General features: G+C 37.6%; 1 long non-coding RNA gene across 1 annotated transcript; it reads right to left on the bottom strand.

Annotated features, from left to right (window-relative positions):
• Positions 1–7,383: 7,383 nt before the first annotated feature.
• On the bottom strand, positions 7,384–11,691 carry LOC127986852 (uncharacterized). The gene is made up of 3 exons (XR_008160983.1): positions 11,611–11,691; positions 11,333–11,469; positions 7,384–7,713 (listed from the first exon to the last, which is right to left on the bottom strand). It is a non-coding gene; the product is annotated as an uncharacterized LOC127986852 (long non-coding RNA).
• Positions 11,692–16,579: the final 4,888 nt, after the last annotated feature.

Here is a 16,579-nt window from a genome sequence, read left to right as displayed (position 1 = left end):
GTACAGTTTTTTATTTTAAAGCAAATTGCTGAGTAACACCCTTTCCTCTGTATGCCAGTTTCCTTATATATATATATATATATATATATATATATATATATATATATATATATATATATATGTATATATATATATATATATATATATATATATTACAATGAAATGGATTGAGTTTTATCTTACATCAAGGAAACAATGCACCCGGATTAAAACATGTATATCTTCTACAAGACACTGTAGGGGTACCTCAGGGGTCCATACTAGGACCTCTACTTTTTAGTTTGTACCTGAATGATCTTCCAGATGTTCCTCACATCTCTTACTGTATCACTTCATGGTCGCAAGCAGGAAAGTCTACTCTTAGACCTTTACATAGTTTATACAAACGTGCTATAAAAACTGATTTTGGACGATCATCTTTTTCTGTAAAAGCTGTTAACAATTGGACTAGTTTACCAACTGATATTAGACAGTGTACAAACTTTGTGCAGTTTAAATTACATTTGAAAATATTTTTAAAGGCAAGTCAGGTTTGTGATCATTGATTATACAAGGTAATGACTTTTGAATATGTTTTTATACTTCTTGTATTCTACCGTGTTTAATTTGTTTGTTATTGATAATTTGGTGTACTCCTGCTGTACTCCTGCCCAGGGACAGCAGATACAGCAGCTCTGTAGCTAATTCTGGGGTAATATTTTATTGTCCGTTGTCCCTGTCAAATAAAGAATAAATTTTTTATTTTTTTTTTAAATATATTAGGGGTGTAACGGTTCACAAAATTCATGGTTCGGTTCGATACGGTTCACTGGTGTCACGGTTCGGTACGTTTTAGATACAGCAAAAAAAAAAAAAAAATTGGCAGATAAATTTCCTTGATTTTTAAAAAATGTTTTATTTATTAAAACTAACAAAGTATGTTTTTTTTTTTACATTGAACAATCTCGATGTGGAGGAGCAACGGCTCTACTCTGAGCTCCTCCCGAGTGACCGAGCTTCTCACCCTATCTCTAAGGGAGCGCCCAGCCACCCGACGGAGAAAGCTCATTTCGGCCGCCTGTATCCGGGATCTTGTCCTTTCGGTCATGACCCACAGCTCATGACCATAGGTGAGAGTAGGAACGTAGATTGACCGGTAAATCGAGAGCTTTGCCTTACAGCTCAGCTCCTTCTTCACCACGACAGACCGGTACAGCGACCGCATTACTGCAGAAGCTGCACCGATCCGTCTGTCAATCTCACGTTCCATCCTTCCCTCACTCGTGAACAAGACTCCAAGATACCTGAACTCCTCCACTTGAGGCAGGAACTCTCCACCAACCTGAAGTGGGCAATCCACCCTTTTCCGACTGAGAACCATGGCCTCGGACTTGGAGGTGCTGATTCTCATCCCAGCCGATTCACACTCGGCTGCAAACCATCCCAATGCACACTGAAGGTCCTGGTCTGAGGATGCCAACACGACAACATCATCCGCAAAAAGCAGCGACGAAATCGTATGGTCCCCAAACCGGACACTCTCCGGCCCTTGGCTGCGCCTAGAAATTCTGTCCATAAAAATTATGAACAGAACCGGTGACAAAGGGCAGCCCTGCCGGAGTCCAACATGCACCGGGAACAGGTCTGACTTACTGCCGGCAATGCGAACCAAGCTCTTGCTCCGGTCGTACAGGGACCGAACAGCCCTAAGTAGGGAGCCGCCGACCCCATACTCCCGGAGCACCCTCCACAGGATGTCGCAAGGAACACGGTCGAATGCCTTCTCCAAGTCCACAAAACACATGTGGACTGGTTGGGCAAACTCCCATGAACCCTCCAGCACCCTGGAAAGGGTATAGAGCTGGTCCACACTGTTCCTCCTGGATCCGAGGTTCCACTATCGGCCGAATTCTCCTCTCCAGTACCCTGGCATAGACTTTCCCAGGGAGGCTGAGAAGTGTGATCCCCCTATAGTTGGAACACACTCTCCGGTCCCCCTTCTTGAAAAGAGGGACCACCACCCCGGTCTGCCAGTCCAGAGGCACTGTCCCCAACCGCCATGCGATGTTGCAGAGGCGTGCCAGCCAAGACAGCCCCACAACATCCAGAGACTTGAGGTACTCGGGGCGGATCTCGTCCACCCCCGGTGCCTTGCCACCAAGGAGCTTTTTAACTACCTCGATGACTTCAGCCCGGGTGATGGACGAGTGCTCCTCCGAGTCCCCAGCCACTGCTTCCTCAACGGAACACAAGTCGGTGGGATTGAGAAGATCCTCGAAGTATTCCTTCCACCGCCCGACGATATCCCCAGTTGAGGTCAACAGGTGCCCATCTCTACTGTAAACAGTGTTGGTAGGGCACTGCTTCCCCCTCCTGAGGCGTCGAACAGTTTACCAGAATCTCTTCGAGGCCAACCGATAGTCCTTCTCCATGGCCTCACCGAACTCCTCCCAGGCCCGAGTTTTTGCCTCCACGACTACCCGGGCTGCAGTCCGCTTGGCCTGCCGGTACCTGTCAGCTGCCTCCGGAGTCCCACAAGCCATCCAGGCCTGATAGGACTCCTTCTTCAGCTTGACAGCATCCCTTACTTCCGGTGTCCACCACCGGGTTCGGGGATTGCCGCCTCGACAGGCACCGGAGACCTTACGGCCACAGCTCCGAGCAGCCGCAGCGACAATGGAGGTGGAGAACATGGTCCACTCGGACTCAATATCTCCAGACTCCCTCGGGATCCGGTCGAAGCTCTAACGGAGGTGGGAGTTGAAGATCTCTCTGACAGGGGGCTCGGCCAAACGTTCCCAACAGACCCTTACAGTACGTTTGGGTCTGCCGAGTCTGTCCAGCTTCCTCCCCCGCCATCGGATCCAACTCACCACCAGGTGGTGATCAGTTGACAGCTCCGCCCCTCTCTTCACCCGAGTGTCCAAGACATATGGCCGAAGGTCTGATGACACGACCACAAAGTCGATCATCGACCTCCGGCCAAGGGTGTCCTGGTGCCACGTGCACTGATGGACACCCTTATGCTTGAACATGGTGTTCGTTATGGACAAACCGTGGTTAGCACAGAAATCCAATAACAGAACACTGCTCGGGTTCAGGTCAGGGGGGCCGTTCCTCCCAATCACGCCCCTCCAGGTGTCACTGTCACTGCCCACGTGAGCGTTGAAGTCCCCCAGTAGAACGACGGAGTCTCCAGTCGGAGCACTTTCCAGCACCCCTCCCAGAGACTCCAAGAAGGCCGGGTAGTCCGCACTGCCGTTCGGCCCGTAGGCACAAACGACAGTGAGAGACCTATCCCCGACTCGAAGGCGCAGGGAAGCGACCCTCTCGTTCACCGGGGTAAACTCCAACACATGGCGGCTGAGCTGGGGGGCTATTAGCAAACCCACTCCAGCCCTCCGCCTCTCACCATGGGCAACTCCAGAGTGGTAGAGAGTCCAGCCTCTCTCAAGAAGTGTGGTTCCAGAGCCCAAGCTGTGCGTTGAGGTGAGCCCGACTATCTCTAGTCGGTACCTCTCGACCTCCCGCACAAGCTCAGGCTCCTTCCCCGCCAACGAGGTGACATTCCACGTCCCTAAAGCCAGATTCCGTGTCCAGAGTTCGGGTCGTCGGGGGTCTCGCCTACGACTGTCGCCCGATCCACTATGCACCAGCCCCTTACGCTCCCTCCTGCAGGTGGTGAGCCCACAGGAGGGCGGCCCCACGTCACTCCTTCGGGTTAAGCCCGGCCGGACCCCATGGGGGAAGGCCCGGCCACCAGGCGCTCGCATACGAGCCCCAACCCCGGGCCTGGCTCCAGGGTGGGGCCCCGGCTGCGCCATGCCGGGCGACGTCACGGTCCTTGATTTTAATTTTGCCATAAGGGGTTTTATGAACTGTTCTTAGTCTGGCCCGTCACCAAGGACCTGTTTGCCTTGGGAGACCCTACCAGGAGCATATAGCCCCAGACAACAGTAGATGAAATCAACTGAAATAAAATACATGAAATCTCTCAAGATCTGATTAAACAACCCACAAACAGCATCACCAGCTCCACTTATTAATAACCAGACTGACTTTATTTCTGTCAGACGTCTACCGAAGATCTTATTGAGAATGAACTAAGGTTTAGATGTTGATTTTATTGTTTCATTTGAAGTAACCATGTTAGAGATCAGTGTTTGCTTTAGTTGGGCTCTTGACCCTTGATTTCTGTCTTAGTCTTTTCTCTGGCTGTTATAACTGTGTGTTTCTAAAACACATTTGTTGTAACTCAAAAGCCCAGAAGAAATGCCATCAGGTGTTAACCTGTACCTACATGTAGATTGTTGTACGTTATAGCTGTGATGATAATTTTTCATTATTATTCACAAATATTGATCTATACAGAGTCTAATCTCTGATTAAACAAATGTGTAGTTAGTAGAAGTGGACCTAATAAAAATGACACTAAGAGCCAGTGATTCTGTGATAATCAGTTAATATAAAAATGATTTCATATACATTTTGTACACATACATTTGTCTTCTATGCCAGTAGCTCGTCTCACACAGACATCAATAATCAGAATATGAACCTCAACAATGGTGTCAAAAAAACATGCTGCAATGCATGCTGGGTACTATTGTAGAACAAAACTCATCCATGGCTCCAGGCATTTTTTTTTTTTCTTTTATGGTCACCATTGTTGAGGTTCATATTCTGATTATTGATGTCTGTGTGTGACTAACTGACACCAGAGAAGACCAAACTGTTTGGAAAGTCTTTGTATTAACTGATTATTACAGAACCACTGGCTCGAAGAATCACTTTTACTATAGTCAATTTAATTACACAACCCATATTTCATCAGAGATTAGACTCCTAGCAGTTGCATAATTATATATATAATTGGTTGTTATACCAATATAAAGTATAACATCCTACATCTAGGTACAGGTTAACGCCTGATGGCATTTCTTCTGGGCTTTTGAGTTACAACAAATGTGTTTTAGAAACACACGGTTATAACAGCCAGAGAAAAGACTAAGACAGAAGTCAAGGGTCAAGAGCCCAACTAAAGCAGACACTGGTCTCTAACATGGTTACTTCAAATGAAACAATAAATCAACATCTAAACCTTAGTTCATTCTCAATAAGATCTTCTGTAGACGTCTGACAGAAATAAAGTCAGTCTGGTTATTAATAAGTGGAGCTGGTGATGCTGTTTGTGGGGTTGTTTTATCAGATCTTGAGAGATTTCATGTATTTTATTTCAGTTGATTTCATCTAAGTCTGTGTCTGAAGTCAGTTGTAGTAGTTCTTGTGTTTCTCTTTTCTTCACTGATTCTGTTTGTTAACAGCAGCTGTTCATCACTAATTCTCAATCAGCACTTAGTTAATCACTTAATTACTTGAATGCAAAGTTTTAAAACTTACAGGGTTTAAATCAAGGCAATCTGTTTACTCAAACGGTTTGAGTTAAGTTTACTTGTCAGGTTTTACAGTGTATATATATATATATATATATATATATATATATATATATACACATACAATATAATCTTAAATGTTATTAATAAACATATGCTAAATCTCAAAACATGTAAAATGACGAGGCTATATGAGAATAACTTATTTTCTAATATAAAGTTTGCTTTTTTTGTGGCTCTTTCTAGATGATTTCCATATCCATCTGCATACAGGACTTTCATAGTCTGTTTTATTGGATTTTGATCCCCTTTATATATATCTTATATTTTTGTACAATTTTATTGAATTTTTTTTATTGTTCATTCCTTATCTAAAAATATTTTTTTATATATATTAAAGGATTATGTCTTTCTTTTGCTATTTGAACAACCTGTCAGTAGCTGTATATTGGAAATGATTCATTAGAAAGAACCGACTCATGAATTCTTTCGTTCTGGAGTCGGACTTCAATGGTAGTATGTTTTGATCCACTAAAACGAACCGACTCATTATTAGAATTACTGATTGGAGATTCGGACTTTACCGATGACGCTGTTTGGTGCACACTACAGATTCAGACCGTAGCGGTGGAACTGTATGTATGAACGAACAATGCATAAGTAAATAAATAAAAGTTTTCTAAAGTAGGCTTTTTTGTATTTTATTGAAGCTTGTAGGGCTTGGGCGCCGCGTTGCATTCTGGGGCGTGGCGGTCCTGCTGGCAGCCTCGCGAATGTAAACATACATCAAATCGAACGAGAAGAAGCAGAGTTAGGAGAAAGAGAAAAGATGGTAAAATCGTGAAAAGGTTGTGGGATTTATAGGGATACGCTAAATATGGATGCCAGGGACTGGTATGTGGACAAAATCGGCACTATTAATGGATCCATATGAAATCCACGGTTTGGATCCATATGAAATTCCCAACAAATAGTGGAGTACCGACGGAGACTTGCTGCCGTACTTTTGCATAATAGATTTCTTAGGCTACCTTGTTTGTTTTGTGAGCGCCTACACTTCAGAATAGTTCCGATGTCTCATGCACAGTTCACAAATAGATGGGTAATTTCCTGTAAAATATCCCGTTAGCTCTTCAATCGGACCTGTCAAGTCTCTGTGTAGTTGTCCGGTTGCTACTCCTTGCCCTTCCAGCGAAACAGCTGTTTTCAAAGCATCGTTTTGCTTACTTGAGAGCAACCTTAGCGTGATGTTGGGCTTTTTAAGATAGCGTGGTTGTTGTGAGAGCACGATTTCACGCCAATCTGTAAATAAAGTCACGTTAGACCTAGCTTCACAAATCGCTTAACGTTAGTTAATGCAGCAGTTTTGTAGTTCAAATTTTTTATGTCAGCAGAGGGATAGCAACAAAAAGATGAATGTTGAAATTTCCCGTATTTTGGATGAGTAACCCAAGAAATTTCCCTTATTTTCAATGTTGACTTAAGCTATATAAATGAATATTCAGATGTTATGGTCTCCGTTGCGCCCTCCAAGCAGGAAAGCGGTGTAAAGTTAATCCATTCTCATTTTATTTTCCCCATGGCGATTATATGTTGCGCTATTTACTACCCACAATACAGCTACGGTTTATCATGGTTGAAATAGATTTTTTAATTAATCAAATTAAGACACACGGATGAGAGGAGTATGTCTAAACACTGCGCAGTAGCCCGAGTAGCAGTAAAGGAGGCTGTCAACGTGGTGGCCACACCAAGTAATGACGTCACAACGCCCAAGCCCTATTAGTAGCCTGCCTGATGCACGGATGGCGTTTCTCAGTCAGTGTAGGCTAGAGTCGTAAGTTTAAAACTGCATTAGTACACTATAAAAATTCCCCTAATGTCACTTACCGAATGTGTAATGTTCTCCCGGCTCAAGCCAGCAGCCATGAATGACACAGCACAAAACACAGATCAAGTGCCACCATCACGTGGTTAAAGGATTAAATCTGTTTGCTTTATTACTGCCATTTCTCAATATACGCCCTTACAGTAGTATTAGCTGTCAGTCACTGAATATAACGGTAAAATAGACATTTGAACTATGACAACATAGACCTATTGGAAACTTTTATTGTTATTATTTAATGATTTTAAAAATAAACTATTCAAATGTACATATATTTTTAATCATTTTGACTATTAAAATGTTAATCTGAAGACTTCGTCCAATCCTCGTCACCGTTTTAAACAATGAGGCTTGGGTGTTGTTATTGATTAATGTTTTTATGTCTCAGACCACTGGGATCTGTTTAGTCCTGTGTCCTGATTGGTCCTCTCTGCTCTGGTGAACATGTTAGACCTGTCCAAAAAAAAAAAAAAAAAAAAAAAAAAAAACAATGACAAATTTCAATGACACTGACCACTCCGGTATTCAAGGCTAAGTGTATCCCATCATGCATCATGATATGGAAATAATTCAAGACTTTTGGCTGAGATCTCACAAGAGTTTGCAGAAAACTTTCCAGTGTACATTCAAAATTATTTATAATTATATATTGCTTAGAATTTGGTAGGAAAACAAAGTGTTGCACTTTCATTGGTGCAAAGATGAATCTTTATTTTGCACAATTGCAACTGTTTCTTGTCACTTCATTAGAAGCACAACAAGTGTTTCATCTGAACAGACATTTAGAAGTTTTTATTTTTTTATTTTAATTTTTTTATTCAATATATAGAAAATCAAAATAGAGCTCTGTTAACACTTGTATTTGTATTACAACACTATAACGTGTCCCATCAGATATAGTGAAAAGACCACACACACTTGTGGTCCTCACCCCCATTTGAACACTTGGGCCAAATACAGGAAATACGTCATGTAAGTAGACAAGTGGTCAAGTGCAAAGACCGCAAGTGTGAATGTTTAGACAAGCCCATTAATGTCAACATCAGTGAGTCACAAAATAATAACATAAAAAATGATCAAGTTTTCTTGTAAAATGTCACCCCAAAATTTTAAAATTAAGTAGGTTACTAACAGGGAGTGAATACACAATCTGAACATTAAAATCATGTGTGTGGAACATTAACGGTCAGTTTGCTGATACTCTCTACAGGATGTGGTGTACTGGAACTCAACAGAAAACAAATTGCGGTCAGTATGAAATGAGAAGAGAAATAACTATACAAACCTAGAAACAAAGAATTAATGTATGCGGTCAAGTCAGTTCTTCAATGTCCTCTATTCAGTTTCTTTTGAGAAGTTTTGAAATGAAGGAGAAGTTTTTGTTAATGCCAAAAGTGAACAGAAGATACTGAAGATAAACTAAGGCGATCTGCAGACATTGCAGTTAGATCAGAAAAAAGATGAAAGACTTCTTTACCTGCTAACATGAATGACTTCACCTCAAAACCCCGTTAACCTCTTAAGACCCTGCATCCTCATATGAGGACATTATATTTTAGTGTATTTCTCTGAGACTGAAGATGCCAAAGTGTTAGTCTGGATATCCTGTTCAGAGCAAATTCAGGGCTTTTCAGAGATATTCATGGTTTCACCATGACCACTCCCTCTCCTTGGACATCAAAAATGTCTGAAATTAATTTAGTGACACTCTTATGGAAATATGATCATATTTTGTAATTATCATTAAAATCTGTCTAATTTTTTAATTGTGTGTCATAAATCAACATCTCAGGAAAATATTATAGGGTTTCAAATCAAAATATGACTTTCTGTTAAAAAACAGGACGGTGATTTCATTCATGTCCTCATATGAGGACACCGGAACTAAAAGCATGTTTATTACACAATATAAGTACAATGTAAAAACATGTATGTACACAATAAGTACTAAATTATTAATTCAAATGTAAGTACATAGTAGTTAAGGCCACTTAATATAAAGTGGGTCCTTTTTTTTTTTTTTTTTTTTTTGCATATAAAAAAAAATATTGCTGGACATTAATGTGTCTGTAGCACCAATATGCCCTTTACAGGATATCAATCATCCTGCCACCAGAGGTCAGTCACAGACCAACAAACACATTAGGCTATACTGTTTAATAATTATAGTGTTTACAAAACTGAAACAAATACGTTTTCTATGTGCTTGTGTACAAATGATTGTTTCTTTTCTATTTTGTTTTCTCAAAAAAGTACATCCATCTTCTTGTTTCAGTTTCCTGTTTAATCTCTCTCCTAAATGTTGCTGGCTCATTAATATTCAACATACCATTACCATACTGGGCAGAAATGTAAATTCAAAAAGTACTAGTATCTATTAAGTTCAGGATATCTCTGGTCAAAAAAGTTACTAGAAAAAAAAAAAAAAAAAAAAAAGTACTAGTTATGTTTTTTGTTAACAAGAAGAGTATGATTAAATACTAGTCATGATTGGAATAAATACTAGTATCTAAGGATTAAGTACTAGTAGGCATATCTCATGAATAAATGGTAACTTTACAAAAGACACTAGTAGCTAAAGATTAAACACTAGTACCTAATGAATAAGTACTACTTAAAGGAAAATATACTAGTATCTAAAAAATAAGTAGTAGTAACATGAAAAAAGATACTAGTATGGTTGATAGATTAAATGTTAGAATGGCTTTCCATAGTTTTTGAGCTTCTGAATGTAACTTTTTGCAAAGCCCATACTCAGATCTCTTTGCGAGTGTGTGTAAGCAGTGAATATATATAGAATGGTGATTAAACTGAACGGTTACAGTGGTATTCAGTACATCACACTGTGTCTGTATTATTTAAGAAACTTGAATAAGTTAAGAAAAAAAGTTTAAAAACCTATTTTTGAAAAAATCCTCAGTAAAGATTTGCATGAATATCAAATAGGCCTACTGTACAGAACAGGGTGTTGGCACAGTGGTTAACCAAAAAAACTCAAAATGGCACGTCATGCCGAAAAGATTGTCGACCCTTTCACTAGGCAGTTTGTTTCTGAGTCAAACTGAAACCTTCCGTGGTCTGAGTTTAACTCATGCCAGTTTAGTGCTGGGCCGGTTCTTGACACGGCTCTTGGTTCTTTCTGTGGGCTTGCAGATATCCTGGGTGGGCATTTTTTATGTTGTGAATAGCCTAGAATAGCTTGCACTTTCACAACAATTTTGTTTTTCCTAATTTAATAATAATAAATAATAATACTAATAATAATACACCTCTTTGTTCTCTTGTCATTGTTTCTATACAGGTGATTTTTTTAAACTAACTTTTTTTATTTTAATTTAGCCTATATCAAACAAGGCCATAATTTTTTTTTTATCAATCTGAACTGCAAATCATATTTTTAACCATTTTAAAATATGCATCCATTCAATTTTAGTTGTATAAAAGCACCAGACAGAAAAATGATACTGTCCTCACTATAATTATGAATTAAATGAATGTAAATGATAGCCAAACATTCATCTCAAAACGTCGGAATTTTACCATAAAAATAAAGTAAACAAACAAATAAATATACAAAATAATAATAATACAGTCGAGTCATTCTTACATTCAACTTTAACAGCAAGTCAAAAATGTATAGCCTATGCATTTTAGACGCTTATTTATGCTCGAGCCCCATCCATGAACGCACGTTATTGAATTAGCCTATGTGTTTGTTTGTTTTTTAGAACATTAAAACTGCTCAAGGAATTTCAGTGGTATAATACATGACCAATACATGACCCCTCATAACTCGCCGACTCCCCGCGATAGAGCAGAAATATTTTTTGCCCATCCGTGTGAATCCATTGCCTTACGTTCAGCTAATAAAAGAAACATGCTGAAATTTCCTGGAGTTATTTTATGATTGTTTGGGTGGTACAACTGAACACACTGGAGTTTATCATCTAAGTATGAAGATTAAAAGTGCAGAGATACCCAAGAGTTATAGAGTTAGCTACTGTGTATGGTGAGTAGATTAACCTATGACATGGAGAATAGTTAATTGTCAAAATGATGATTCAGGATGCACCTTTATAAAGCATGTTGTGTTTTCCAGCTCCTCTGCCCATTCCAGTAATCTTCATTTGCACAAACTTCTTCATCATCTGAAAGATCTTCGAGGATCTTCTTGTGTTCAGTGTTGAATGTGAGTCACGTGACTCTCTCCTGGTACAAAGGAAACAGTTTATTGTCCAGCATCAGTGTGTCTGATCTCAGCATCAGTCTCTCAGACATTAACTTAATTAATTGCCGTATTTATTTATTTATTTATTTAAATTAATGTAAACACTGACAATATTATTTTACCTTTTGCAATGACACTTGTAATGACTGCTTCTCTAGAAATACCTTCCACTGTTAAGCAAATGATGTACAAATGTATTTGCCTGTCAAAACAAATGACAAAGTTTCATTTCTGCCATTACTTAATTGCCTGAGAGATTAAAAAAATACGGCTGGATCAGATCTTTCTTTGTCTTAATGAAAATAAGACTGAGATTGTTGTGTTTGGTCATCCAAGGGATCTAAGTGCTTGTGTAGATGAACTTGGTAATTTAGGCTTGTATGTTCGTCCATTTACCAAGAATCTCTGTGTTATCGTTGACAGTGCTTTTAAATTTGAATAACAGTTTAATTCTGGTGTCAAAGCCTGAGTCATGCCCTACCTGCCACGTAAGGGCCACGTAAGAAGTTTGAAAGTGTCATTCATGCTTTTATAACATCTAGACTAGACTACTGTAACTCTTTATTTATTGGTTCAGATTAGTCATCTCTTCAACGCTGACAATTAGTCCAAAATGCAGCAGCTCGGTTTTTAAATGGGATTAAAAAGTATGAGCACATTACCCCTGTCCTGGCTTCCTGTCCGCTTCAGGATTGATTTCAAGATTTTATTGTTTGTTTTTAAGATTTTAAATGGGTTGGCGCCTGCGTATTTATCTGAGCTTTTACATTCCACGCTCCTGTTAAAGCATTGAGGTCATCCAATCAGGTGCTCCTCAATGTTCCGCGAACCAGGTTAAAAAATAAAAGTGACCAAGCTTTTTCATTGATGGCACCTAATTTGTGGAATAGTTTACCTGTACACATAAGAACTGCTCAGACTGATGGAATTGTTAAGTCATTAATTAAGACACACCTGTATTCCTTGGCTTTTATATCAAGCTGAGCTGAGACATTGTGATGTTTTTACTGTATTTGTCTTATTTGTGTGTGACTTTTTTTTTTTGTTAAGCACTCTGGTCAACCATGGTTGTCTTTACCTGCACTATATAAATAAATTGAACTCAAATACGCCCTCTCTACACATTCAGTTAACTTTAAAAAAAAGCTATACAGTAATAAGATTCTGAGAGATGTGTCACCACCACAGCACTACTATATTTCCACTGTGCCTAGTTCAAACCTGTGCAGTGTTAATATTTCAAAGTGCACTGGGAGGTGTTCGACAGAAAATGGTTCACACAACGATTTTGTTCTGTTTGTACTTGTGGCATCTGGTTGGTAAGTTAAGTGTGTTTATTTATTGAAAATGTTAGCCTAATTAAGCTAATATATATTTATATATAATTTTTTTGTGTGCTATTACTACGGAGCCCTGCACATGACACACAGGAAAAAATATATGGCTAAGTCGTGTGCACGATTTACTAATTCGTTCCCTCAATGTACTAAAACTGGCACACGATTACTATTTCGTTCACTCGATTTATAAATTGTGCGCACGATTTACGAATTCGTTCCCTCGATTTGATAAATCGCGCACACACAATAGTAATCATGCGCATGTTTTAGTAAATTGAGGGAAGGAATTAGTAAATCGTGCACACAATTTATTATTATTATTTTTTTTTTTTTATGTCATGTGTGGGGCTCTGTATATTACTAATAAAAAAAATGTTTCATAATTTACACCGAAACCACATATGTGATATTACCGTGAGATCTTTGAGTTTGGAACTGTTATCATGAAAAAAGGATTATTATTAAACACTTTAGATCTATCGGTGAATTATTTCTTTTTGATGAAATGTTCTCTTAACTAACATTATCATCTAAGATACTCAGCAGGCTTTGATTTTACAATACTGTTTCAATGCCGTCATTTCAAGTAAATTTTTTTGTCAATTTCTGTAACTTAGCAAGTAATGCTTAAATTATGGTGCTGCTATATGTGATGTATGTCTTTCAATAATCTAAAAAACTAGAAAAATATATATATATTTCAAGTCAAAATACAATGAAGCTTTACATTGCATTTACATTTTAATGTTTAAAAAATTGGTTAAACAACATTAAATGTTAACATTAAATTCTCCAGGTGTGTTTGGTGTTGAGACGAATAAGGTGAAGTCGGTTTCAGTGAAGAAGGGAGATTCTATAATTCTACACAGTGATGTTAATGGTACACACACATATGATAAGATCGAGTGGCGTTTTGTACATAAAGAAAAGCAATTGGGAACAATCCTCAATATGATGATGATGAGAGATTCAGAGACAGACTGAAGCTGGATCAGACCGGATCTCTGACCATCACAGACACCAGAACCACTGACTCTGGACTTTATCAACTAAGTATCACTATTAAGAATCATGAGACTATCAAGAAATGTAATGTTACTGTTTATGGTAAGTAAAGTATTAATGTAATTTGTTCTTTTCATATTCATATTGTAAATACTACTAAATGATCTTTATGGCCTGCTATAGTTGATGTTTTTATATTTTAAATGAGAATAGGTAATAAATCAGTTTTCAATGCACTTTTTGTATTGATGTTTGTTTGAATTAATAAACATACTAATGTGCATTTTTATTTCATGTAAGTTTATAATAGGGCTGCAGAATTCATCAAACTGATATCACCTAATGTGTCTAATCAGTTAATTCGGTGACACCAGGGGCGTAGCCATCTTTTCAAAAGTGAGGGGGACAGAAATTATCTATCTATCTATCTATCTATCTATCTATCTATCTATCTATCTATCTATCTATCTATCTATCTATCTATCTATCTATCTATCTATCTATCTATCTATCTATCTATCTATAAAAAACATTTCTGTAATCTATATAGCCTACCCAGGGACGTGCATAGACATTTTGAGGGGCAGGGGCTCAAGTGAAATAAAGGGCACTTCTCATAATTACGTTTTTTTTTTTTTTTTTTTTTTTTGAAACAAAAAAGTATATATATTAACGCAACACTGACTTCCTTTAAAAAAAAAAAAAAAAAAAAAAGTTAATTAATTTTATCTTCCTCAAACTCTAATTTTCAAAAGATGTCTACAAAATAATCAGTTCACACAGAAACCATGGTCTCCTTAGTATTCACTAGGTTTATAGAGCAGCAAAGGAAACCATCCCACAATGTGCATGTTTTGAAAACATTTTCTATGCTACTAGTTTCAAGTATATATTTAGAATAACCAAAATAACTGCATCAAGCAGAGGGGTGTGTTTTACTAATAATTTGTTTATTTTTTTGCACAAGGCACTACATCATAAAAATTTAATAAAATTAAATAAAAGCCAATGTCATGTATGTATTTGTGGTTGTATGGAATACTATTTTATAAAGGTTTAGAGGAAATAAAAAAAAGTTCATAAATAAAAAGTAAATTTATAAATATTGTTATTTTTTATGTTTAATGTTAACTTATTTCTACTCAGTTTTATTTATTAATGTACAGATGCAGTTACTCAGATTTACTACATTTTTTAGAGTGTAGCCTATCCTCCATCTGTTTGCATCTGTAGATTTCTTCTAGATTCACCAATTTAGATTTCTAAATTTCAGGGGGAAAGACTCTTGATGTAAGTCATTAACTAACTGGGGACGTTCTTATTTTATTAACTTATTTTATTACATGGCTTGGTTGATCTCCAATGTAGAATGCGGTCTGTTATTTCTTGGTTTGGGGGTCAATGAGCGCTTCAGAACTCCTGACCTGATATTTAGATATACTATTCTTCAATAAATATATTTGTTTGACAGGGAAGCTGTGTGCAAACAGGAATATATATTATTTTTTCAAAAAAAAAAAAAAAAATCACCCCAGAAAAAAGGGCACTTTCTCTCCAGGAATAAAAAGGGCAGGTGCTCAAGCCCCCTTTGATGTCTATGTGTGCACATGCATGAGCCTACCAATCAACAGTTTTTGAACTGTAATATATTTTGTTTTTAAAGAAGTCTCTTCTGCTCACCAAGCCTGCATTTATTTGATCCAAAGTACAGCAAAAACAGTAATATTGCAAATATTGAAATATTTTTATAATAAAAATAACTTTTTTTCCCTATTTGAATATATTTTAAAATGTTAAATAAATGATGCCCTCTGCTCTGGGTGTGTGTTCACTGCTGTGTGTGCACTTTAGATGGGTTAAATGCAGAGCACGAATTCTGAGTATGGGTCACCATACTTGGCTGAATGTCACTTCACTTCCCTTTGAATTGATCAAAAGTGATGATAAAGTAATAATTTTTCAAAAGATTTCTATTTCAAAATAAATGCTGTTCTTCTGAACTTTCTATTGATCAAAGAAACCTGAAAAAAAAAATCTACTCCGCTGGTTTCAACATTATCATAATGTGTTTTTTTTTTTTTTTTTTTTTTTTTTTTTGAGAAGCAAATCAGAATATCAGAATTATTTCTGAAGGATCGTGTGACTGGAGTAATGATACAAAAAATTCAGCTTTGAAATCTCAATAAATTACATTTTGAAATATATCCAAATAGAGAACAGTTAATTTAGGTTAGTAAAAATATTTCACAATTTTTCTGTTTTGCTTTACTTTGGATCAAATAAATGCATGCTTGGTGAACAGAAGAGACTTATTTAAAAAAAAATATTAACAAGCTTACTGTTCAAAAACTGTTGACTGATAGTGGATACTAGGCAACTTTATTTTTTCTCAAATTTCTAGCTTTTAAATGGTTGAGAAATCTATAACTGATGGACAATAACAAATAATAATGATTTGTTTATATACTAAAAAAAATTTTTATCACATAATAAGGCAGAATAGTTTCTATTCTGTAATAAATGCTATGTCAATTGGTACTGCATTGTTCATACTTTATTTATCACCTGCTGGAGATTACTTGAAAAACCATATTGCAATCGTATGTTTAATGTCTTCGTGTTTGCAAAAGTTTCTGGGCTTTTTTTCTGTGTAAAAACTTTTTATCATCATAGACAGTAAAAGAAATGGACACAGCGACCCCATTGGAACTCAACTGAGACAAGTGAAGCCTGTTTTTAGCTATTT

Source organism: Carassius gibelio, chromosome B22, assembly GCF_023724105.1.
Source record: "Carassius gibelio isolate Cgi1373 ecotype wild population from Czech Republic chromosome B22, carGib1.2-hapl.c, whole genome shotgun sequence".
NCBI lineage: Eukaryota > Metazoa > Chordata > Actinopteri > Cypriniformes > Cyprinidae > Carassius > Carassius gibelio.
This window is presented reverse-complemented; position numbering and strand designations above follow the sequence as displayed.